The sequence below is a fragment of the Phalacrocorax carbo genome, chromosome 1 (assembly GCF_963921805.1).
Source record: "Phalacrocorax carbo chromosome 1, bPhaCar2.1, whole genome shotgun sequence".
Classification (NCBI taxonomy): Eukaryota; Metazoa; Chordata; class Aves; order Suliformes; family Phalacrocoracidae; genus Phalacrocorax; species Phalacrocorax carbo.
The window spans coordinates 111,424,870-111,450,076 of NC_087513.1; positions in this window are offsets into that span (position 1 = coordinate 111,424,870).

A 25,207-nucleotide genomic window follows, 5' to 3' on the forward strand; every position below is an offset into this window, starting at 1 on the left:
TTTTTTTGAGTCTCTTGCTAAAATAAAGACAAGGTAACCAGCCCTTTTTTTTCCTCTCTATTAAATTACTTTTAAAAGTCAGTATCAGATTAAACCTCCTGCTATTCAGATCATTATTGCTTAAACTAAGTCCTCTGAGGAAGGCAATATTCTGCAATCTCTACCTGTCCTCTCTTACAGTGGATGTTAGTTTCAAAGTACTGCAGGCAGCAAAATGAATATTCAATGAGAAGTTTGCCTTTGACACCTGCTTCTTCTGTAGAGCTTTAAGACTGACTTTAAAAGCTGACAGAGGAATGGTATTATGTGCCTGTAAAAGCAATGAGTTTCATTTAAGGAGATATATATTAAAGCTGTCATAGGTGGCCTGATCAATGTAGCACCTCAGAGAATTTATTATTTCCCAAGAAGCAGCACCAAGCAGTATTTTATGTCAAAAACATGTATCAGGATTGATCCTCCTGTTAAAGCCTCAGTTTTATGGCTAATCTGATTCTGTCAGCAAAACAGATGTTATTTCTGAGTTGGATTTGGGTTTTTTTGGTAATTTAAAAATATAGGTAAGTTTGAAGTTATGTATATATTTGTATTTATCATAGAATTACACTGTAGCTAAGAGAAGTACATTGTGACTATTATCATGAATTAGTAAAGTTTAGGTGTGCAACTGTGAAAATGGAAGTAGACAAACTGCATGTGTTGAATTTGTTTAATCATTAGGATTCTTCAGAGACATATTACGTCTGATATCTATCACATACACAAGTATTACTAATCAGCTGCAGTGCTGTACCAAAGAAAAACAGTGCAGTGTAAGAAAGTAATATATTATATGGCATTTAGTAAATGCTTGATTAAGCTCACAGTGCTAGGAACTCCCTGTACAGCAGCTGGAGCTTCTTGTGAAATGTCCAGTACGTGTGTATATACACACACATGCAAACACATTTTTTATGTATTACACTCTTTCTCTCCTCCAGACACTAACATCTTGGTAAGTGAGGAAAAGATTAGTGAGGCAAATCATTTCATCTGCTCAGGACAGTTAGTTAAATTGCTTAAACAAAGAGCTGTCACAGGCAGAAAGGAATCTGAGAACTAAAGTATTTCCTTCCTTGGATCCAAGTCATAAGATCTAATAGATGGGGGACTTGCAGTCTCATGCAATGATACCCTAAATAGAGAAAGAGTTGGTGTTGGATGAAACCTGGTTATTTACAAAGTTAACTTGGTTATCGAGTGCTCTGTGTCTTCAGTAAAAGTCAGTGGGTTACCAAACACATGCTGTAACTTGTTGAGTTCTATTAGGTGAAAAACTTAGAGCTGTAGCAAATTATCTTCACCCTCAAATTCTCATTTACTGCTTTCATAAACTATCTTACTCTGTAAACTGTAGTGGCAGAGAAACACTCCACCTCCCTTGGAAAGCAGAAGCAGCTTAACTGTGGCAGGATGGAGTGGGATAGTTTCTGGCCAGGAAGGTGAGTTAGATACCCTGCGCTGTGTTCCCTGCCAGTGTGGTTCTCTTCTTTTCTGGACGTGATCCTTTGCCATCCGCCACTGTAGTCAGAGAGGGGTGAAGAAGGGAAAATGCATACGGTTTTTCAAACCCTTCTTCCTGAGCATGGTGCTTAAGAAGGCGAGGGGGGATTCCTTTCTGTTTGTTCAGAAGCTTCAAATGCCGAAGTGTGTTCATATATATTTTTATTATTATGATAAAGCATCAGGAGATGACTTATTAGAGTGGAACTGCTGGTTAACCTTAGCTATACCTATAAATATAGTCATGTGTGTATGTTCGGGGGTATGCACCACTTTCAGCATGCCCTCAGTAGCAGTTCTGTGAAATCAAAATTATTTGTCCATTGTACCTTTGAGAGCATGATGAAATGTTGGTGTGCTATGGAGCCAAAAGACTTTCTGTTTTTTTTTTCATTGCCTGTACATGTGTATGGCTGGTGGTTAGCTACTGCCAAAACCTCATATTTCAGACTGGAAAATGACAGGCTGAGATTTCTTTTAAAGTGTGAATGCTTGTGGGTCATTGAGGGAGAAGAGGCTGAGTGGTTTTGAGTTATGGGTTTGTTTGTGTGGTTTTCTTTTATTACACTCTTGGCATAATTTGATAAGTAGTAGTTGAGAACACAGTTCTGCTGATTTTTATAACCTTAAACTAAATACTGCATTTCACTATTTAATATACAATATCTGGAGAGTAGCACTCCCTTTTGACTTATAGAGAAATACTTATGAAAAGGAATCTTGTCATATCTCTTGTATTACCTTTTTTTTTTTTCTCTTCTAGGAGAGAGATTAAAGTGACCAGATAAATTAAGACTGCTAGTGTCAAGGTGTCTTCAGTATTTTTTACAAAAGGCTTAAGGAACAAACAGAGGGACACTTAGTACCTACTAGCGCAGGATAAGACAGATTCTTCAGAATATTTCTTAGCTATTCTTTGGAAACATCAAGAAAACTAATGTTTTCTATGAATAGCAAGCAAAAGAAAATAAATTAAAGGAAATATGCTCCCAGGAAACAATTCTAACTCAAAAGAATCCCCCCTTATTTCTGTGTTTGCAAGAAGTGAGAATAATTTAGAAACACTTGGGAATAGAAGTAGCTTGTGGGGTTTTGTTTTGTTTTTTTCTCTAAATTAAGCTCTGCTCTTTCTGTGTTTCTTTGTTGCTTATGCAAGAAAATCTGAGATGACATAATGCAAGTGGCTTCTAAATTATCTCTCCAAATCTGTCTTTCATTTTGCACAAAGAAATAACTCATGTTTTTGTGCCTTAAAAATACTCCAGGACCTACAAAATCCAGAAAATTGAATGTACATGTTTTGAAAATACTGTCACAATGTACAGAATCTAGCAGAGAGTAATTGTCGTCACCTGAAAAAGATTTTATTTGCTTCAGGATTTAAGAAAGAATATATTCTAGCCTTGAAAACAGTCAAGAATACACTTCCATTGGGGTCATGAAGCTAACATCCTAGTTGAACTCCTTTTTTTAATGAGAAACAAATTGAGTTAATTCAACGTCTTCAGAATAGAGCTTAACTGTACAATGACAATACTTGCCTAGGTTATATCTGTAAAGAGTCCAAGAAAAATGAGAACAGATTTCACACCAAAAGATCTATCTGAAAACGTAATGATTGCATAGTATCAAGCTGTGTTGTTTCTTCTTCTACTCTTCTACATTTTTTTTCAAGCATAGTCTTTGCAAGGATCTATTATATACCTCTTAATTTTTGTCATTTATTTACATAGGCATTTCTGAGAGAAAGAATTCAAGGAAGATGCAATTTTATGAAGCACACCTAATCATTGTTCAGGAATTCAATGATGATCTCTTCTTTTCATGAGCATGTGGGAGGAATGAAATAAAATATTGTTTATTAATGCTGAATCAGATAAACAGCAGTAGATAAATTGATTGTTCTGCAGGAACTTTTAACCATTATTATATAAATTCACTAGCTACCATCAGTGTCTGAATTTTGTGAGCCTACCAGAATGAAAGAAAACAAAATACATAGTCAGAAATATGACATATTTTCAGTTTGCATGAGTTAGAAATCTTTTTCCCTCTAACTTGCTGTAAAATCACACTAGAATAGTTTCAAGTTTCAAGAGTAAAATCATTAAACCCCAGCAAAAACATAACTTCTGATGAAATTACTTCTGATGATTTATATAATGTTTCGAAAATTATAGGAAAAAGTAATTGCTAAAGATGAGTGGCTTTGGTTTTTCATATGTGCTGGTTTGCAATTTTGTTAAAGCTTCATTAGAAAAATCACATTTGTTGTCTATATATGCAGAGGGAGAATAGTATAAAGGATATAAAATAACTCTCTTTTGGAAGGAGATATCCTGTAACCTCCTAATTCCTCTGGCAATGTCATGTACAGAAGTACATTTATTTTTTTTACCTTTTTCTTAGTTTTTATAAGAACTGGAAGAATAGGTTTTGGTAAGTGTGTACTGACCTAGAACAGAAATTAAAACCAGTAGTGAGCACAGAAACTTTCAGCTTACTGATGTCTGAGAGGAACCTTGACTCTTAAGTTTTTGATATGCATGGAGACTAAACTTAGAATGCTTAAAGATGAAGTCATTCATCTACTTGCAGATGTCAAATGTCGGTACATATGAATTGAATATGTTGTGTTCAGTAGGCTGAAGAAAACTTGCACCTTAACAAGGTAAGTTTGATATTCAAAGTGGAGTTTTTAATTTATTTAGGGGAATCTTCCCTTGTTTTTCCTGGGTGCCTTTGTCCTCATGTGGCTGCCAATGACCTCTGTGGGGTGACACTGACTCTGGTAGAGGTAGCCTGTTTGTAGCTTATTCATTCCTCCTTATTAACAGTGATTAGGTACAAAATGTAAAAAGGAGTCAGTTTGCTCTAAGTTATAGTGACTTCCTGAATAAATGTTAAATGGAGAGAAGTGAATAAAAAACTCAGAAGCAATAAAGTATAGCCCTTTACTTAATAGACCTTTATTTTGGAAAGGTTCTGAGGGTTTTTTACATTTTACAGTATTTTGTCTTACACCTGGGTTATGGAGTACATAGCAGTCACGAGTGTTAACAAACTTGTTTCAGTGTGTTCCTTTTATTTTCTCAATAAGCCTGAAGTACCAATTAAAATAATTTTAGATTATTAGAAACAAAGAAAAAGAACCCCAAAATACCTTCCTCCTTGTTTCCCAGGCTCAACTTCTATCTTTCATCTTCAACTCCTCTACCTCTTCTCTTGCCCCAAGAGGCGCAGAGGAATGGAGAATGGGGAGTTTTATGTTGTCCATAACAGCTTCTCTCTGCTGCTCCTTCCTTAGCAGGCCTTTCCCCTTCTTCACCGTGGGGTCCATCCCACGGGCTGCAGTCCTTCAGGATAAACCTGCTCCAAGGTGGGCTCTCCATGGGCTGCAGTTCCTTCAGGTCATGCCCACCTACTTCACCATGGTCTTCTCCAGGGGCTGCAGAGGAATCCCTGCTTGGTGTCTGGAACACCTCCTCCCCATCTCCCTGGGGGCTTGCAGGGCTGTTCCTCACACTTTCCCCATCACCCTTGGCTGTCCGACAGCCTTTTGCGCGTTCCTACCCAGGCTCTCCTCGAGGCGCCACCATCCACCATGGCCGTGGGACTCAGCCGTGCCCTGGGGTGGGTGGGCTGGAGCTGGCTGTAACCGGCTGTGCCTGGCACCGGGCAGCCCCAGCCCCTCCTCACAGAGGCTGCCCTGCAGCCCCTGCCAGACCCTGGGCACCTGCAAACCATACATTTGCAAATAGGAATTTCTATTCCTCTAGCACATATGAAAAAAGGGAGGGGAAAAAATGTGTCATTGTCATGGAAACTTTACTGTTTTCTCTCACACTACCCCAGTAAGTGATGTTACCAAAGAATCAACATATTAAGATAGCTTTAAGTGTTTTTTCACATCCATATAATTAGCAAGAAAAAATACCATATTGCCTGCAGGAAGTATTTCTACAGTTGAGCATTGCTTTGAACGAAGAACAAACAGAAGTAGGGATGATATGTTTTTAATGCACCATGTTTAAAAGAAGATGAACAGAAAAACTTTAGTTTCATGGAGAATTTTGCGATGGAATTGACAAAATTGGGCAATGGGCTATTTCAAGCAAAAGATCTTTTGCAGTTACAGGGAATGAAGGTGTGTAGGAGATAAGCAGGGGAGAAGAGCATGCCACAGTGGAAGTGTTTTCACCCCAGCCTCCCTAAAATCTTCACCTCAAACACTCAACTGTTTCATTCAGGTGCTTGACCTGCTGTCCTGACCAACAGACAGCCCAGCAAAAGTGTGGTGGTTGTTTTGGTCAGATTGGTGTTACACTCAATGTGTGGACAGTGCTCTGGGGACAGTAATACTGTCCCAGTACTGTTGTGCACCCGTAAAATGGAGAGGCTGGAGCTCAGCCAGCAACAGGAGTATCACGATCCACTGTTGGGTTCCACAATTTGGCAGAAGTTGAGCCCCCTTGCTTTCTAACCAACCTCAGATAATTCTGGGTGGCTAGGGGCGGCTGGGCTTAACTTCTGAGTGATGTTCAATTGGATGTGTGATCGTGACCAGGTTTGTTGTATTGTTGGGAACAGAATTAAGACTCAAAACAGACTCAAGTGCCAAGTCACTTTATTTGGCTGCCAACAAGTATGCAAGAGAAAAGGAGAGAAAGAGGAAAAAAAGGAAAAAGGAAAAGAGAGGGAGAGAGTTACAATAGCTACCACCATGGATCTGTGGTGTCCAGTCAGTCCGATGTCTCTTCAGTCCGGTGGGAGAACATTACAACTGGTCTCCTCTGGTTCTGCTTTTTATAGCATTGTCCCGTTGCATAGTCAATGAGCTGGTTTGCATGGTCACACCTCCCACTCGGCAGTGGGGCCCATGCGCAGTATCATCACTAGAGGGTGCTCGACGGTTCCAGAGGGTTCCAGGGGGTCCAAGCCCCCTCCCATGTGTTGTAAGATGACCCTGGGGCCAGGCGCATGTGCAGAGGACTGGGCCTGTGTGCTCCGAGACAACAAGATATAGTTTTATGTATGTTCCTTTTGGGTAGAACTTCCTCAGTTGCCATCGTGGTGAAGCCTTGGTAGCCAAGCCACTCTGCCGACAATGCTGAGACAAGTTTCTAGTCCCTTATACAAGGAGCTTGGAAGTTGGAAGCTGAGTTGCCATGAGGTACCTCTTTTAAAACTGGATATCATCTCTTTTTAACCAGTATTAAGAAGAAAGTTGTGAGCTGCTTGGGAAGCTAGCTAGGGAAATAAGGATGAAGCCAGGCCAAGCGCATGCACATATCCAGCAAAAATGCTCATTTTCATGGAACAAATTAATGAAACTGGAGTGTAATATTGGCTTTGGAGACAGCATTTCTATTTAAAAGGAAAAAATAGCAGTAAAACCCCAAGATAATCCTTGTGTTAGGGTTTACTGCTTTTTCCTTTCTTTTTAATGGAATAATCTTAACGTTCTCCTAGGGCCTAGACAGCCTGAGCTTCAGATGTAAAGAGGAAAAGAGTGAGGATTTACATGATTCAGTTGAAAGAATAAGAAAATAACAAAAACTGAATGTTGGTTAAGGAACATTACTGGAACAGTATGAAATAAGAATATAACAAAGTTGTTCCTGGAGTTTTTCCCTGTGGAAATTATAAGAATATTCACTAGACAAGAAGAAAAAGAGAACATATATCACCAGCAGTGCTTCAATGACCACTGTCAGGATAAAGTAAAGCTGTCCTCAAGACTCCCAGAACCAGATCAGATGTTATGACTAAACAATACAAGTGCTGATTCTAAATATTGTAGTCTTTTTCAAGATATTTAAATGAGACTTACGTGGTTAACTTTTTAGCAACAACTGAATGCTGGACCAGGAGTATCAGTCCTGTTCATAGTTTCAAACCTATAATTTCGCAGTTTAATAAATAGGCAATCTAATAACCAAACTTATTGGTTTAGATTATTACTGTTAGTTCCTCAGATTGTGTAAAGGCCCAGTATTTAAGATCCCTGATCAGTAGCCTAAAGAAGGCTTTAAGAAGCTGACCACCACATCATGTACTGCATGTTAATTCGGTGAAGGAACCCTGAGTTTTCAGATGGTGCTAAGGTTTTGTCCGGATGAGAAACACTAGCATGGTCCAAAACTTAGTGACAATTAAAGGGGAGTAAAAAGAAGGGGACTTGACAGAAATCTATGAGAGTACAATATCACTGAAAGGATACTTTTTGGGGGATCTGTGGGTATGATATTTCAATAAGTGAATGTGGTAACTACTACTAACACTTCTTTCTTTTCATTCCATTTTATCACCATTTTGAAGAAGTTAAATGGGGCACAGTTTCTATACCAGTAATTGGATCATATATACTATCTGACAGTGAATCTCCAGAAAATATTCCAGCACATATGGACCCCCTTATCAAATAAGCTTGGAACTTGGTTGGCATTTGAGCTGTACGGTTCAATATTGCCAAGTGACCTCAGACTGTTCTAAAAATGTAATCTTGGATCTAGCAGTTATTTAAGAATTGGTCTGAAACTGTTTGCTTTGTTGTAACTTTTCAGTTAGTTGACAGGCATCCTACGCCTAGCTTTGATGCGTCAGATTATGCGAAAGTCAGTTGAATAATTTTTTTAAAACTTGCTGTAAAAGTATATGGTTATGGTGCATACTATTATGTTAAATATATATTTGTAATAATAATATATAAAGTAACAGTATCAGTTACTAGGAAATGAGTTATAGAAGCTACACTCAACATATGCAACTGAGAACAGAAGCCTTGTGTAACCATTTAGTATAAATGGAATACTGGATGTGAGTTATACGTTTGTTAGTTCAGGAATAAAAATAACCTTAATACTTTTTCAGCTGGAGACAAAGACCATTTTCTTCCTGCTACATCAGATGGGAGACTGAAAGTTTATGTTCCTGCTTTTATTCTGTATGTGGCAGTTACTCAGGTCACATCTAAATCAAAATGTTTACTCTGTAGACAGGGATAATGTTGGTTCCTATCTAACAGATTTGAAGAGTTTTTGGCTTTTAATTTTGAGCTGCACTTTGAAGTGCTTCTGTAGTAATAGTTGGGAAGAGATACTTGGAATAAATTTAATTAATTGCACAAAGCACTGCTTTCTCCCAAGGTATCTTCTGTGCCACTTAGAGTGTTTATGGCATGTGAGTCTAGCATGTGGTTGTTGTCTCTTTCATCTGGAAATACCTAGGCAAGGTAATGAAAGGTGGCACATTACTAATTGTGTGGGTTTTATACAGTTGTTTTTTTTTTTAAAAAAAAGAGGTGGCTGTATGACTGGTAGCATAGGATTGTCTGTGAACGGAAGAAGTTGAATCACTTGCTTGTAATTCAGGAAGACCCAGTTACTCATGTCTTGAATAGAGTTGAAACTTTTGTGAAGAGACTCAGAATTTACTTTTATGATCAGAGTGCTACCTGAGGGGTCAGCAGCTCCTGCTAGTATATTTACTCATGGTGTTAAGGAGTTTGAAATATTGGCAGTATCTTTCTTTTCAAGACACCAGTGGTTTTCAACTACCTTGCTCTGTATTAGGTTTTGGTTTAGCTGTCTCCTTGAAACCTAACAATACTTTTGAGCAGAAGGATAAAGGAATTGACAAGGTTATGATAACAGTTATCCCAATTTTATAATAACTAGACTAATAAAAGCTGTACCAAATTTGCATTGTAGATGCTACTGTTTGCTCATTAGATATCATTAGATACATCTTTATCATCCCTTATCTTCAGAGGGGTTGTCTTTTTTTTTTTTCAGCCTTAAAATGGCAATAACAAAAGGTAGAGTTAACAGCAAATTTACCTTCTAAATTGCTAGGAGCAATTTGTTTAATATTAACTTGAATTGATGTTTAGTAGGCAGTAACTTAGACCTGTGCATAGCATTGGTCTTCAATAGAAAAGTGTAAACAGCAGAGGTGGACAACTGTGACTAAATACAATGTTCTTAAGAGGTAAAAAAAGGGCACAAATTAGTTGTATTAAATATATGCTTTCTCTTTTTTGCTGTTACCCTTTTTTACAACCTAATCAAATTTTAGGCAAAATTAACTTTTCAATCTTTACCAATTTGTTTTCTCAAAAGACAAGGAATTCTGAAGTAATTATCTTAGAGTGGGGAGTCCTAAGCTAGGGGAAGTCTAAGCTAGGAAAAAAGGGAGTCAATTAAAATGTACATTGTTGATCACTGTACAACTCTGATGACAGATTATAAAAAATGATATATAATTCTTGTATTATTATTGAACATAATATTTCTGTAATGTCTTCTATATTTAAAAATGAGTAATCAAGTAATGTTTTCTAAGATTTATGAAAGCACATGCATCTAAAGGGTTTTTCCATCTCTTAGACTTTGTCATCTATTAAATAATAATGTGCCTAAGTAAGGAATGTGAATTATGTGCAAGGTACAACTTTATGAAATTTAAATTATCCTCTCTTGACAAATTCTCTTTTTTAAAACCTTGCAAACTTGAACAATTTTATCCCTCCCTGACCATCTCAAGCCACCCCTAACACCTCTCCACACCCCACTCAAGCTTTCCAGACACTGGTATAAAAATGCTATCACGGTTTTAATTACCTTCTTCAGATATTTTCTGTCTGGATATCCTTGAGTAAAGCAAAAAAAGTCACAGTAGTTTTATACTTTTCTGCCATCTCCAAGAAATTGTAATAGATCATTGTCATGATCCACTGTTGGGTTCCACAATTTGGCAGAAGTTGAGCCCCCTTGCTTTCTAACCAACCTCAGATAATTCTGGGTGGCTAGGGGCGGCTGGGCTTAACTTCTGAGTGATGTTCAATTGGATGTGTGATCGTGACCAGGTTTGTTGTATTGTTGGGAACAGAATTAAGACTCAAAACAGACTCAAGTGCCAAGTCACTTTATTTGGCTGCCAACAAGTATGCAAGAGAAAAGGAGAGAAAGAGGAAAAAAAGGAAAAAGGAAAAGAGAGGGAGAGAGTTACAATAGCTACCACCATGGATCTGTGGTGTCCAGTCAGTCCGATGTCTCTTCAGTCCGGTGGGAGAACATTACAACTGGTCTCCTCTGGTTCTGCTTTTTATAGCATTGTCCCGTTGCATAGTCAATGAGCTGGTTTGCATGGTCACACCTCCCACTCGGCAGTGGGGCCCATGCGCAGTATCATCACTAGAGGGTGCTCGACGGTTCCAGAGGGTTCCAGGGGGTCCAAGCCCCCTCCCATGTGTTGTAAGATGACCCTGGGGCCAGGCGCATGTGCAGAGGACTGGGCCTGTGTGCTCCGAGACAACAAGATATAGTTTTATGTATGTTCCTTTTGGGTAGAACTTCCTCAGTTGCCATCGTGGTGAAGCCTTGGTAGCCAAGCCACTCTGCCGACAATGCTGAGACAAGTTTCTAGTCCCTTACAATCATGAAAAGTCTTCATAGAGTAAGGAAAATGTATGTTTATTTACCTATAATATAGAATCCAAACACCTAGCATGAAATTAAAAGTATATGTTTTTCAGAGGTACAACTTTTTTCTCCTGTTTAGATGGTAGCATTTTCATATTTGTTTATAAAGACCCTTGAATAAGAAAAAGTAATACTCTCTCACTCTAATATAGTTCTTAACAGAATGATATTTGACATCTTTCTTGGCTCCTCTTGCAGTTAATTCAACCATCTGCAGTGAATCTACTGAAGGTTTAGGGCCTATACCCATCTTTTCTCCCTTTCAACTGAAATTGTTGGGGGGTTTTTTTGCAGTTTTAAGAGAGAAGGAGGAAAGAGGTTGTAGATGGAAAGTTGTTGGTAGGGTTAACTTCATGGGGGTTTTGAACATCAAGATGAAGACATCATGACGGTGATACAGGTGATATGAGTTGCTGATTCAGTGTTGAATGGATGGTCTGCAGGCCACCTTTCTGGGTAACAGGATTGAACCTAAGTTCTGGTCATGTAGCAGCAGCAGCAGCTGGCATCCTTTGAAGCAGCGATAATTTCATTTACAGAAAAGAGGAAAAGTCCAAGGCTACAGACAAGCAATCATCTGAGCTCTGGTGTCTGCGATAGAGCATGAGAGATGATGAAGAGTAGGTTTCTCCTCCTGCTTTCTATCAGCTCAGCAATATACTTGGGTTCAGCAAGTTTGGACAAAGGTGCTAATGCTGTTCATGCTTGACAGGAAATATAAATGGATGGAGATTTAGGTGTAAGCCATTCCTAACTGGGGCTGTGCTCTAGGAAGTCATGTATTCCTCCACAAAAGGTATATTGTTGATGCCCTTTAAGCAGCTTCAGAAAAACATGGGTTAGTAGCTCATCTGCTGCAGCAGCTCCTCCAGGAGAGTCAGAGCTCTGACGTAAATGGAAGTTCTGTGCCTTGCAGTTGCATCACCCCTCACCTCACTCCCAGTATATACACATGTGGACTACGTAAAGGAACACCAAGCCAATTTTCTGCTGCTTCCTAATTCTTTACCATCATCTGCTGTTTTTTAATGTTTAAATTCTTAACCATGTATTATGAAATCTGATATAAAAATAGGGGATCTATTAAACCAACAAAAATATTCTCAGTGATACCTCACTTCTACTTGTGTTCCTGTACTTGCTTTGGCTTAATATTAGTAGGGACAGTTTCTGAATTCTTAGTGTTAACTGCACCAAAGCAGCCATTTTCAAAACATTTTTTTTTTCCTCAAACTAGCCCTGTCTATCAACTTCTTCCTGATAGCCCTTTATCTCCTATATATGGTTATATTTTCCCAACATAAGCTTAAATTGAGAAATCCTGAGTTTCTACAGCCTTTTGATAAATATGACAGTCTGTGTTATAAATACATGAAAGGCATACGTATTTTTGAATACTGGCAGAGTGTTGTCTCAATAGTTTCAAAGGTTTGTGGGGTTTTTTTGTTTGTTTTGTTTTACTACTGTGCAATGTGTTTTATATTTAAAAGTGCATGCATGTATATGTGAAATTAAAGAAGTAAAAGGAATTGGTTGTTTAATTAAAAATATTTATTGAAGAAATTGAGTTGTATACAACTGGTGTTGAATAACTAGAGAAAAATTCCTGAAGTAAAAGAAAACATAAAATTTGGAAGCTAATAATGGTGTGCTGGGGTTAAACTTCTAAGAAAATTTTGATACTAATTCCCTAGGTGGCCTGTATGTCTTAAAAGATGGAACATAAATATCAGTGTCAGAGTGTAAGAGGGATGCTGCTCAAACCTGGCTGTGCAGGACCAAGAATCACAGCTGGAACAGATGTGTCAGCCAATTCCCATTTCAGGTAAGATGCTTCCTCAGGGCTGTGTTTTGTTCATGTAAAGCCAGGCTCCATAATGCTTTAGTTATACTCAAAGATCTTCTTGGTCCTGTCCATAGGAACTGTGGAAAAGCATGGTACAACACCTAATCTATAGTCTTCCTGAGCTAAAGCACAAATCTCACTTCTTTGCCATCTTGCTTGTGCAGGGGCAGGCTCTGATTTCTCTAGACCACTCCCAAGTGTGTATTCAGATTGATACATCAAAATAGTAGGCAATAAGAATCATGTTGGCAGGTGTCATTCAGCACACAGTGCTTATAATTCAATATTTTAAAACTATTGATGAAAGACCTCAGGCTGATTTTAGGCTGTCCTCTAGGAATCAATATACCAAATGAGATATACTAAGAGAAGTTATTATCAGCCTTCATCAACAGGTTTTATTACAATTTTTACTGATCTGCACCAGATACTTTATTGTTGCTCAACAGCATAGGACGATTTTTCCTACTTTGGGTGGCTGCTTTAGTAAACTGTAGAATAATGGTGTTATGGAAAATCCCACTCATATCAAACAGAGTGGTGATGACTGACTTCTATTTAATATTCTAAAACTAATATACAGCCAGATAGAAACTGTCCAGCTTTTTCTACCGCACTGGTTTTTGACGTAGCATTATATCCCATCAGTGTCAGCTCCTTCTATTTGTAGGAATCTTGCTATTAACTATTCAGGACCTATGTTTCTCTGTTGCTTTTTTAGTTCTTCAGTATTGAAAAGTATATATTTGCTTTTTCTGGTGGTACTTATTAATATGAGTAAAGCTAGAAGAAAGAGTTTGCATGTTGTCCAGTCAAAACTACTGACTCCAGAAAAGACGGGTTTTTCTCAAAAGCCCAATGAGAAAAGAAATCCTCTCATTGCAGACAGCCGCTTACATTGTGGGTAATGCCACTTTTTTCTTCTGCGATATACTCTGTGAAGACTGGTGAGAGTCTCAGAAATGTTGTTCAGAACTTTAGAAAATTAAGAAAGACAACAATAATTAAGGTCCTGGAAAACTTTCAAAATTAAGTAAAACTGAAAATGTTTCCTTATTCTAGGAAATAGACAAGAGTAATTAAAACATGATTAATATACATATAGCCTTCTAACCACTCTGGTGGCAACAAGGGTCTCAGTTCATTGGTCTTTAATTAACATATCTTCAAGCCCAAGAACCTGGGCAAGTGAAACTAAACTGCTCTGATAACTCTGTGAACTATTTCTTCGTGCTTGCAAATGCTGAATCAAATGGCGTAGCATAGCAAGGAGAGAAGATAAAGTGGGGAGTTGAGGAAGACAAGACGTCATATGCACTTTTACTGGGACTTGTGGCTTCAAGTTCTCCTCTCTGATTTGGTGAAGCAACTGCTGGAACAAATTGGCTTTTTCCCCTTTGCTGTTAATACCCTTCTCACAGTTCATGTTTACTGGCCCCGAAGTAGCTTTTGTGCCTGTTTGGCTTGGGTGATGCAGGCTGCAGCCTCAGCCCAGTCACGGCTGATGCTTCAGCATCAACTGCCTGCCAGCCACTGCAGGTAACCGCTTACTTAGCTCTTGCAGCTGCTTTAATTCTTCAATGACTTTTGCTGTAGCAAGATACATCAGTGTATAGGGTTGCAGAAAAAAACTTCACACCCAAGAAGGATTTAAAAATGTAATCTCATAGTTTTTAAACCCAGGAGTGTTACACTTAAACTGTAAGTTACTGCAAAACATTAGGGTGACTGCACGTGCCAGAGATAGTTCAGCCTGGCTGTTTTGCCCAGTGCTATTGCAGGTATGTAAATTCCACTTTGTTCAAGTGTGGATTTAAGACAACATAAAAGCAAATACAATTTAAATTTCAGTCTTGCCTATTAACTGAAACCTTTAATTCATCTTTATTTTTGTCTACCAGCTACCAACAGAATGGATTTCTGTGGGCTTGGCAACTTTTTTCTTTTAGGCCTCAGATGTGGCCCAAATGTGTATATTGTTTGAAATACATGGTGTTTGAAGTGAAACGTAAAAGCAAGATGTAGAATTTCAGATCCCTGCATTTGTTAAAACAAAAAGGACACAACGTGGAATTGAAAGGTTGCAAATGAATAGAAATCAATATGTGTAAGTAGAGTACAAATGAATTCAGGAGCTTAGTAAGATTTAAAACAAAAAGATTGATACTGATCTAAGTAAGAGACATCACTGGAGTCACTAAATATAACCAATTTTGGAAAAGTTTTGAAACCCAGCTTTTTTTTTTTTTTTTTACTTTAAACTAATCTTTAATTACAGGCAGCCTCCATGATACAGATTATCCCAAATTTTCTTACTAATAAATTCTTATGTCTTCATCTGAAGGATTTTGTACTACCTATTAATTCAGTATTCTACCACTGATAACAGCCAGTTAATTGTTCAATGTGTGAAACATTGGGTTTAAGAGCTCTTCCAAAATTGGTCTTTTATTCATACCAATATCAGTCCTTTTTCTGGAATCTTACTAAGTTGTTGGATTCATCTGCACCCTATATTTATGGCAGTTTCCTAGATTTCCTATGTGTTTTGGCAGTTCCCAAGGAACCTCAATTTTCAGGATAAATCAGCTATTAATTTGTTCTCAGACTATTGTAAGGATGCACCCAAATCCTGAATTTAAGGCTTACTCGTTTCCAAGAAGCTAGTGCTAGCATGGAGTTCTCACCCCCACTGCCTCTGTCCCCAGGCAAGGAGGGTAACAAACTAATTGAAATCACTCTGGTCATGATACTAGCTAAGTTGCACAGAGGGTCTAAATCTAGTTGTGTTTATGTTTGTAACATTTTCTTCCATCTGGTAGGTTTCTTCCTCTTGCTCTGTGGGTTGCTGCTGAGGATACTTGGTTAACAAGGAGCAGAAGTAGAAGACATCTCTTTTGTTTGATGTTTTCAAGTGTATATCACACAGTGCACCAGAAGAATTTCTTCTCTTGGGCTGTGTGCTGAAAACAGAAGCTAACAGAGAAAATCCCAATCATTAAAGGAGATTTATTTTTCCCAGCTACTCTGCCTATGGTAACTTAAACGAGGTTTCTTCACAAAGAAGCAGTTTAAAGTAAATAATCTCAGGAGCAGACTGTCAGTGCAAGTTTGACAGGTTAATTATGTCCACGCTTCTGTACCCACCCCCAAGTTATAAGTCAGTAAAGTACCTCTATGTTCAGTCAAACACTTAAGTGTGTTTAAGTGATTTGCTAAACAGGGAGTAAGTGCTGAATTAGTCTATGTACTTTTTATTAGTTCTGGCTGATAGGAGAAACCATTGACTTGTAAAAGGTCTCTTTGCCATGGACTTTATGAATGTTACCAGCATGTTCTCCAGATCAAGAACCTTGATTGTTCATCCTGATGTTGGATGGGTCAGAGAGGGAACTTGCTGCAACCTCACTGAAAAAGGTTGGTGCTGGGAAGGTGGAAAATTCTCAAAGTATGCAGCAACAACAACAAAAAAAGAAGTTGTGATGTTACAGTCTGAAAGGGTGAAAACTCAGTTGGGTCAGAGAGACATGAAAAGTTCCTTAGGCTCTTCCATTTCTCACAACACTATTGTAAGTGTTATGGACCCTGTTTAAAATAGAGCATTGCACACCTCTGCTGGATAAGCTAATTTCATGATTCAGGAGATTTGAAGGTTGAGAAGGGTTTTTCTGCACCAATGGACCTTATGTAAGTGCATTGCTAAGGAAATGAAAGAATTTAGGGTTTGTTATTGTGTCTAGACTTGCCTGCCGTTTCATGTCTAAGAACAACTCTTAGGAAGTGCTACATGCATACGTATTGTGGAGTTACACAGTTCTCCTCGGAGTTAATTTGTGGAGTTAAAGAGCATGAGGAGCTCCTGATTTTCCAATGCAGTGACCTCCTGAGCTGTAGGGTTTCAGCTTCCAGAAAGGGGGACCTTGGGAAAATGAGTGCCTATATTATGTTCAGAACCTGAAGGCTGACCTTAGAGTGACTTAGTGATTGGGTCAAAATAATGTATATGCCAGGTAGATAGCATGTGTAAAGTACTTCTTTGAAACAGATTCTGGATAAAGATCATTACTTTCTGCACTGAGCTAGGAGACTCTTTGCTCTCTCAACGTTTCAGTGATCTTTTGTCCTTATGTCACATCAGTAGCTGAAGACAGTGTGTAAGAGAGAGATCCCTTTGGAGCGTCTCTGGGCTTTTTATTAATCAGTTGGGGTGGTTGCTTTAAGTGATGTGAAACAACTCACCAACTTTCACCTGGGGGTGAATGTGTTGCCCTGAATTGTACTTATCTTCTCTGGCCTGTGAATACAGGGAATTAAAATGATGATTGAACTTGCTTTTTGACATGGAAATACAGAGCACTTTCAGTAAGCTTCTGGAGACACATTTGCTCACACTTTTGCTTTTCCAAAGCATTGGCAAAATCTCAGCTCTAAATCTGACTTGAGCAAATATAAAGCAAAAAACCCTTTCTGCCTTTTCTAGATTTGCAGGGAAATGGAAGGAAGACTACTTGTCATTATTACAACCTTCCCTACCTGTTGTCTCCCCCGTGTATCTAAGAGATTTCAAAGTAAAATGATTGCCTGTACAGTGACCCACTGTTGTACAATTTTACTATTTCTTTATCCTTTCATTTTGAGGGAGGTTTAAGTGATCATATTGCACTGAAAATCCTCTGAAAGCAAGGCTATTTCAAAAAGGTATTGAAGTCCACAAGTACTTCAGTTAGTCGAGTTATTTAGGGAAATTTTCGGCATAATAACTGCCTTGCTAGCTGAGCATAAAATAATTCAAATAATCATTTTGAGGATTACGAAGAAAATACATAGCAAAAACTTCCTATTCCTCCCTAGAGTTGAAAAAGCTGCCCTTTATTATGAAGCAAGTACAAATCTAAGAAGCAGCCATCCAAAAATCTGAACTGAGCAATAGCAAAACAGCCAGACTTAGAGGAATTAGATGTTAAATACTATGTAATTTATTTCCTCTGTTCCTGAGGCTCCTCTGTTTTGTAGGGGATGGTCTTTTATTCTATCATGTGATTCTCATGTAATTTGACATTCAGTTTTCCATTGAATACCTCCTATCAATGTAACCCTGTACTTGAATAAATGTTCCGAGAGAACAATTATGCTTTATTGATCTATCCTGGGCATACTACAAACTACTTTTTGTTTGTTTCTTTGCTTTTGAATATGTCCCTTAGGACTGTATTTGAACTAAGATGTTCATTCAAAACAGTTGAGACCAAAAGGAGGACTTGGAAGAACTTCCACCATTTTTTCCTAACAAATATTTTTTGTCCCTCCCCTCTACTGACCACCGTCAGCCATGTGAGCCCTGTCAATATTAAGTGGTTGTTCTACTGAAATAAGATTACCACAGTTAAGAAAGATTTCAGATAGGCTGTCTTTAGTCTATTATTATCTACTTTTTACATGATGTTGCAGTTTCTCAGTCTCCTTTCCTTGAATCAAGCAGATGAGAATAACAGATACTGTGGGATGCATCTCAGAATACAGTATAGTAGTCAATGTTCATCCAATGTTGGGCAGCAGGAGGGTCTGAACTCCAGATTTAGATTAAATGACTAAGTGGACCATGTTGCATTTGTCAAGAAAGAGATAGTTTAGGTACTGTGGCAATTTTATTGTTTATTATGTTTGCAGTATTAGGTTTCAGATGTTTCCAGGGTTATGTGGCAGCTGAGCAAGGTTTTGAGGATCTGTTTTTAGGTTAGAGGGTAGCAGTCCCTTAGGGCATCTGAATTCTTATGAATCCCAGTCCTGTATGCAGGAACCTAAAGTCTCTCTCAAATACTTTTTAAAGGTATCTGTCTGCTTCACCAACTTCCTAAATGTGTTTTATGGTTTTCTCCTTTTTGCACAGTTCCATTCTTGTTTCAGTGGGAGACAGGCAATTAAATCCCTTAGTTTTCTTGGAAAATCCAATTTAGGAAGTGCTACAAACTTCAGTGGGCTGTTGAGCTTTGAAGTAAAATCTGTTACCAGTGCATTGCAGTCAAGAGCGTCTGAGATCTGCATGCATGTCTAGCTAAGTTAGCTTTACTGCAAACTGCATAATCTCCAGAATTTCACTGATGGAAGGTTCTTTCTATGGTCTGAAAAAATATGCAGAATTACTTGATTGCTACATACTTTCTGATCTGCATATCTTAGATTTTAAAACAGATAAAAATCAAGTGTGCTAAGCAAGAATTGCAGTGCAGTAACTGATATTCAAAAAGAATGAGAAACACTACATTGTTATTTCCTGAGCTGTGAAAAAGACAATTTAATACTCTAACACTGACAAATGCTTATGTTTTAAAGCATGCATAGCAAACTGAAGTTGAATGTTGCATAAACATTTTCTAATTTGGAGAGCATAAAGCCTTCAACACCTTTGTACTACAGTGGTTTATTTAGTGTATTTTCATCTCAAGATTATATATATGGTAAATTTAATTTTCTTTTTAAATACAACCTATTTGTATTGTGCAAGTAATTCTCTGGAGAAACAGTGTAAGTTTTATTTATGTATATTATTTTCCATTGTGCTGTAGGATTATTTTTGAAAGGTCAAACCTCATAAACCACAGTACAACTTTTCTCAGTGATTAGATTTAATCTTTTAGATTTAGTACTATTTAATATATTAACTCATTTTCAGAAAAGACTGATAAATAACGTTCCAGGTTTGAGAATTTGTTGAAAACTGCACTCTTTCAAGCTGATGTGCCCACCTTTCATTGTTTATTGGTAATGGAATTATCATTAGGAAAGCTTCTTTGAAGACAATCACACCCTTCCTTTATTCTGAATGTAGCTGAAGGCAAATAGTTCTTATAATAGATGCTTTCACCCGAATCGAAGGTATTTGATCTTCTGGAGAAACAGGCTGCTCACAAATTATCTACATGGCAGAAAAACTCATTGGAAAGGCAGGAAAAACCTACGAGACAAGCTATTTTGAAATATAGTTCTTCAGCATACAGCCTTTTCTCAGAATGGGTCTCAACAAGCACAACTAAATAAGAAACTTTTTTTATGAAGACGATTCGTCAAAAATAGGCATTCCTTCTTAACACATTTGTGAAACCCTTTTCACAAGACTTCAGAGAGTTGAGTACATGCAAAATTTGAATGGTCTATGATATAGAATAAAAGCATGTAACACAATGTAGAATCAGAGAGTAATGTAGGTCAGAAGGGACCTTCAGAGGTCTGTAGTCCAAACCTCTGCTCAAAGCAGGCTCATTTTAATCAAGTTGATTAGTCTTGTCTGGTAGAGCTTTGAATATCTCCAAGGATGGAGTTTTCACAGTGTCTCTGAGCAGATGCTGCCATTTTTGGACCATCCTCATGGTGAAAAAGATTTTCCTTTAGATTGAGTCAGAATTTCCTGTGTTCCAACTTGTGCCTGTTGCCTCCCTTCTCTCCTCTGTGTACCTCTGAGAGGAGCCTGGATCATTCTTCACAACATCCTCTGGTTGTGACATCTGTACAACCTCTGTACCATGTCTGTACAAGGTCTTCCTTGAGCCACTCAAGCTGAACAAATTCAGTTTTGTACCTTTCTTTGTATGTTGTGAGATTTAATGCCTACTTGTCTTGGTGGTCAGCTGCTGAACGTGCTCCAGTATGTCAGTGTCTTTCACATACTGGATAGTCTTAAATGAAATACAGGAAAAGCAGAAGGGGATAATGACTTCCCTGGACCTGCTGGCCACACTTTTGTTAATAAAGACCAGGACATACTTGGTCTTCCTCATTACAAAGGGACACTGTCAACTCCTCTTTAGCTTACTGTCTGCTGACACCCCCAAGTCTTTTTCTGAAAAGCTGCTTTCTAATGAGTTGTCTAGAAATATTTTAAGGACCTTTTGTTTTTAACCTTATTTCTCTAAGCTAAATGCACAGTGTGACTTTTATTTGCTTAGAAAATATATCTCTGCCTAGATCATGAATTGACATTTTGGAGGATTAGTTAGGTTTATACTTAATGTGGGATACGCATTCTTAGCCCGAAGTGCAAAAGTTATTTGTCTGTAGCTATGGGTTTGATTGGCATATCTATAATTAAGCATTAAAAAATGTTTCATTAGTGGATATATATGACAACCGTTGATATAATTGGCAAGGTAACAGAAAGTCGTGTCATACCATTTCAATTTCCCTTTAAGGAGACCTAGCTGAGTGGCATATAGAGGTCTCCTACGTAAATCTTATGATATCCCTGGCTTTACAGTGTTCCAAGCAGTGGAGCGTGCAAGCTACTAATGCAAAATCTTAAGACAGAAAAATAAGAGAATAAGGAGTTATTCTAAGTTAGCATAGCTTGTTTTCTTTGAAACAAGTTCTGTTTATGAAAAATTAATAATATGAGAGCATAGTGGCCCAGCATGCTAGGAACTAATTTAACTGATGACTGCAGCTCAGTTCCTGACATGCTGCTTTGCAGGGTATGAAAACTGCCGTTAGCTCTGATTTTGCAGTTGATGACATACATCAAGTGAGGCAGGAGAGTTTTCTCTCACAGTTTACAAAAATAAAAATGATGGAAGAAAGAGTGACAGCTCTTTCCTGATCCAATGCTTAGAGCTGTTAAAAGTTCTTGGCTCTTTGGTCTTACGAGACTGTAATCATAAGATGTTGTTGCATACCATTAGTAGCAGTGGCCATTAAATATGCACCAGAAGGACAAATAACATAAACAGGGCATTTGAAACTCTATTTCAGCATATTGCAAGTTCACAGCAAGGAAAAAGATTGTGATTGAACTGGCAATGAAATGAAAGATTGAGTTCTCTCCAACTGAAGTGTACAGGGCTGAGGACAGAGAAGTTAGTTGATAATCATAGAGATAAGGCTGAGAGTCACCTCAAGAAGTCATTGGCTCTAACTCACTCCTCCAAGGCAGGGTCAAACCCACACAAACCTCTTATCTATTTTGTTCCTAAAAATTACCAGTAGTAGGAGATTCAAGAACCCCTAAGTTGATTTTTACTTTTAGATTTTTTTTCAGCTAGCATCTAAAATGAAAGTTCTTTAATACAGATTAACTTGGTTACTTCCTGTCCCATCTTGAGTGAATGGGGAGAACATACAATGTCTTTTTATTATGGAAGCTTTTAGCACATATTTGGTACAGTTATGTCTTCCCAGTCTTCAGGTAAATCCTCTTTTATAATACACACATTTTTTTCTATAGACCTGCTATTTGGTGACTAAGTGTTTGTATTTGCACAGCTGATTATTCTTACCTAATAACAATTTTCCCGTTATGGAATTACATCCTACATAATTCAGCGTATTGCTTCAATTAGTCAAAAGCATTTTTTAAATCACTTCCTTCCTGGAAGCACTGAAAGCACTTTGTACACCTTTCTCTTACCTCCTGGATTCATATTGCCTTCAAATTCAAGGAAGGTCCTTCATTATCTAGCTCATTAATGAAGGTATTGAGAAGTAGACACATGGCTGATTTCATCCAACATGTTTTTTTAGTTTGTTTTATTTTTACTGTGAACCTTTGCTAACTACTCTGTTGATGAGTCTTCTAAGAGATATAAACTGATTTTAAAACTGTTAATCTACAGTGGTTTAGCCAACCTGTTTCTCAGAATGACACAAGATGGTCAAAAGCCTTGATACACTGAAGAGGCATAGTGTCAAGACTTCTTTTATTTATAAGGCCTGCTAAGATGCCATAGAAAAAAATTAAGCTTGTATTTGACACTCATTCCTATATTATCTTTCAGTTGCTGATAATTTTTTTTTTTAATTTCTGGAATCCAGGAATTTCTGGATGTTGAAGAGACAGAGAAAAAGAAAAGGTTGCTGCTGCTCTCACATTTCCTTTCAGTGCCTCGTTTTGTGCTGTGATCATCAAGGAGTTTGCAGTTCGGTTTTGGTTTTTTTCTTTTTTTTTTTTTTAATCTTTAGAGATCTATTCCCAGTGTGTATTTTAAGAACTAAATTATTAGTTTAGTTAAGCATGCTTGTTTCTTGGTGTGGCTCTGTGCTATTGGGACTGTCCTGTCTATCCCATGACTTCCAGAATCCTTCACAGGTAAAATGTCTGAAGTATGACACAACAGAGCCAGACAGCACTCGGAGTGGCTTGTTATAAATAGTGCAATTGTAGTGTGGACATCTGGCTCTCTTTTACAAGGTAATTTTTTGTGATATTTTATTTTTGCAAAGCAAAAACCATGGAAATACAGATAAGACTGAACTTTATGTTTTTGCATCTTTTCATGTACTAACCACATACTTTTATGTAATTTAGGTACCACAATCCAGTTCTTCAGCACTTTCAAAAATAGGTGTCTATATTTGAACACTCTCAAGAGTTAAAAAAAATGTATTCCCCTTTCATTTGTTTTATGGAAGAAATTTAAATAATATGCACTGAAGTGGGAAATGTATTTACACTATTTCTAACTGAACTTTTGCAGTATGTGCTATTGAACCATGGACATCCTAGTTGTAGATGTGCTAGATATCTAGATACTATGAGCGAAGGGAGCTCAAAATGGGAGTCATTCACTTACAGAAGAGACAGAACAGCACAGAGCTCTTGTTAGGAAGCTGTTCCCTATTTATTATTTAAGAGGCATTCAGGCCACACTAAATTTTTAACTGGAGTAAGCTGTAAACGTTGAAACAAATTGCACTTAGGAGGATGTGTGTCTTTTCTATATTTTATCTACTTAATCAGTTATCAGTATAGAAAGCTCTCAAATATATTTCAGATTGTGGTCTTCCTTTTGTCTGACTTCAGAACTTGACCTTTAACCACAAATAACTAATTCTTTAATCATTTGTTTCATTTTCTGTTTGGTCTTAGGAAAGATACCTGAAATAATTACCTCATCTAATCAAAGATTTAATGAATCCTTGATAGGAAGAAAGCAAATATTATTTGAATTGAGCCATAGGCATGAATTAAGACTGTTGTTATTACGCTTGTTCTACAAAATAATCTAAGTAATCTAAAAATAATCACTTTTAAAAGAAAAGAATTAAATAATTTCCCTTTCATTATTTATTTTGTCAACTCTTTTTCTCAGTAGTCTTTCTATTTTCACTGTTAGAGGACTGACCGGAAAGCTGCTGGAAATATATGTAATGGTTCTCTCAGAGCCAATACAAAGTTAGTAGAAATAAGACAATTTAACTGCAGAACACTCAATAATCTTTTTTCTTTCTACAAGTTGTCTTCTGTCTTGAATCCAGATTAAAATACTTACAGAGATAGTTTGCAAGTGATTTGCATATTTTGAATTAAAACCTTTTCTCTATTTGCTCTGAGTGGTAATGGTGAATTAAAACAGAATGGTTTGCTGGTCATACAAACTACAAGGAGACAACCAGTGCATTCTCTTCCAATGATGTATCTGAATCACTCTAATGCTTGTACAAATGTTTTTGTAATTTAAGATTTCTCAAATTCAAATGAAACCAGTGTATACTCTGTTACTGTCACTGTCAGTGAATTTTATTAACTTCAGCAATCTCCTCTATTGATATCTGCATTTCTCCATTGCTTTACTCCAGATTTCTACTTCCTGGGTCATGGATCTGAAGAGAAGCAGAATTTGCTGTCTCTCATGTTGCCCAGATCTTGTACTATATTCAACCTCTACATTTTGTTAATAATTCTTATAGCAGTCTCATTCTGTCGGACTTTGATTTATCTTAGTGAATTGGGGAATTTTGAATCTTAAGGAAAAAATTGAAGAGCTTATAAACAGACATAAATATTATACAGAAAATCACAGGATATGATTATACCTACTTTTTTTTCCCTTTTTCTTTCTTTTTCTCTCTTGTCCTTTTTAAGATCAGTAGAGGAAAAGTTACCATGTTTCATCTCTTGGTCATTTTAGCCTTCAGCCATCATAACTCCTGCAGCCTACCTGAGGATCTTTTGGGTCTCTTCCTCTTCTGAAGAAGGAGGCTGATGACAGCTCTGAACTTTAAATGAATATTCAATATTCCTTCTAGAGTGGTATGTCTTTTCATTGGACCTTATTCTGGTCTGTGCTTATTCTTTAAAATATTTTAATCTGTTATTGCATGGCTGTTTAGCTATTTTGGAAGCAAAATAAAAGAGAAAGGTGTTGGATAAAGATGGTTGTGTTGGAGGCTCACCAGCTCTAAAAGGGCTCTTATAGATGGGTGACTAGTAGCATAATCACTATAAATTCTCCCACTAAATAAGTTTGTCTCAGAATGAATTTGTAGAAAAGTGGAAGGACTAACATATCCACCTACTTGTAAAAAGTAAGTCTGTATGAGTTTTATTGTAACTACATTGGTATACTAA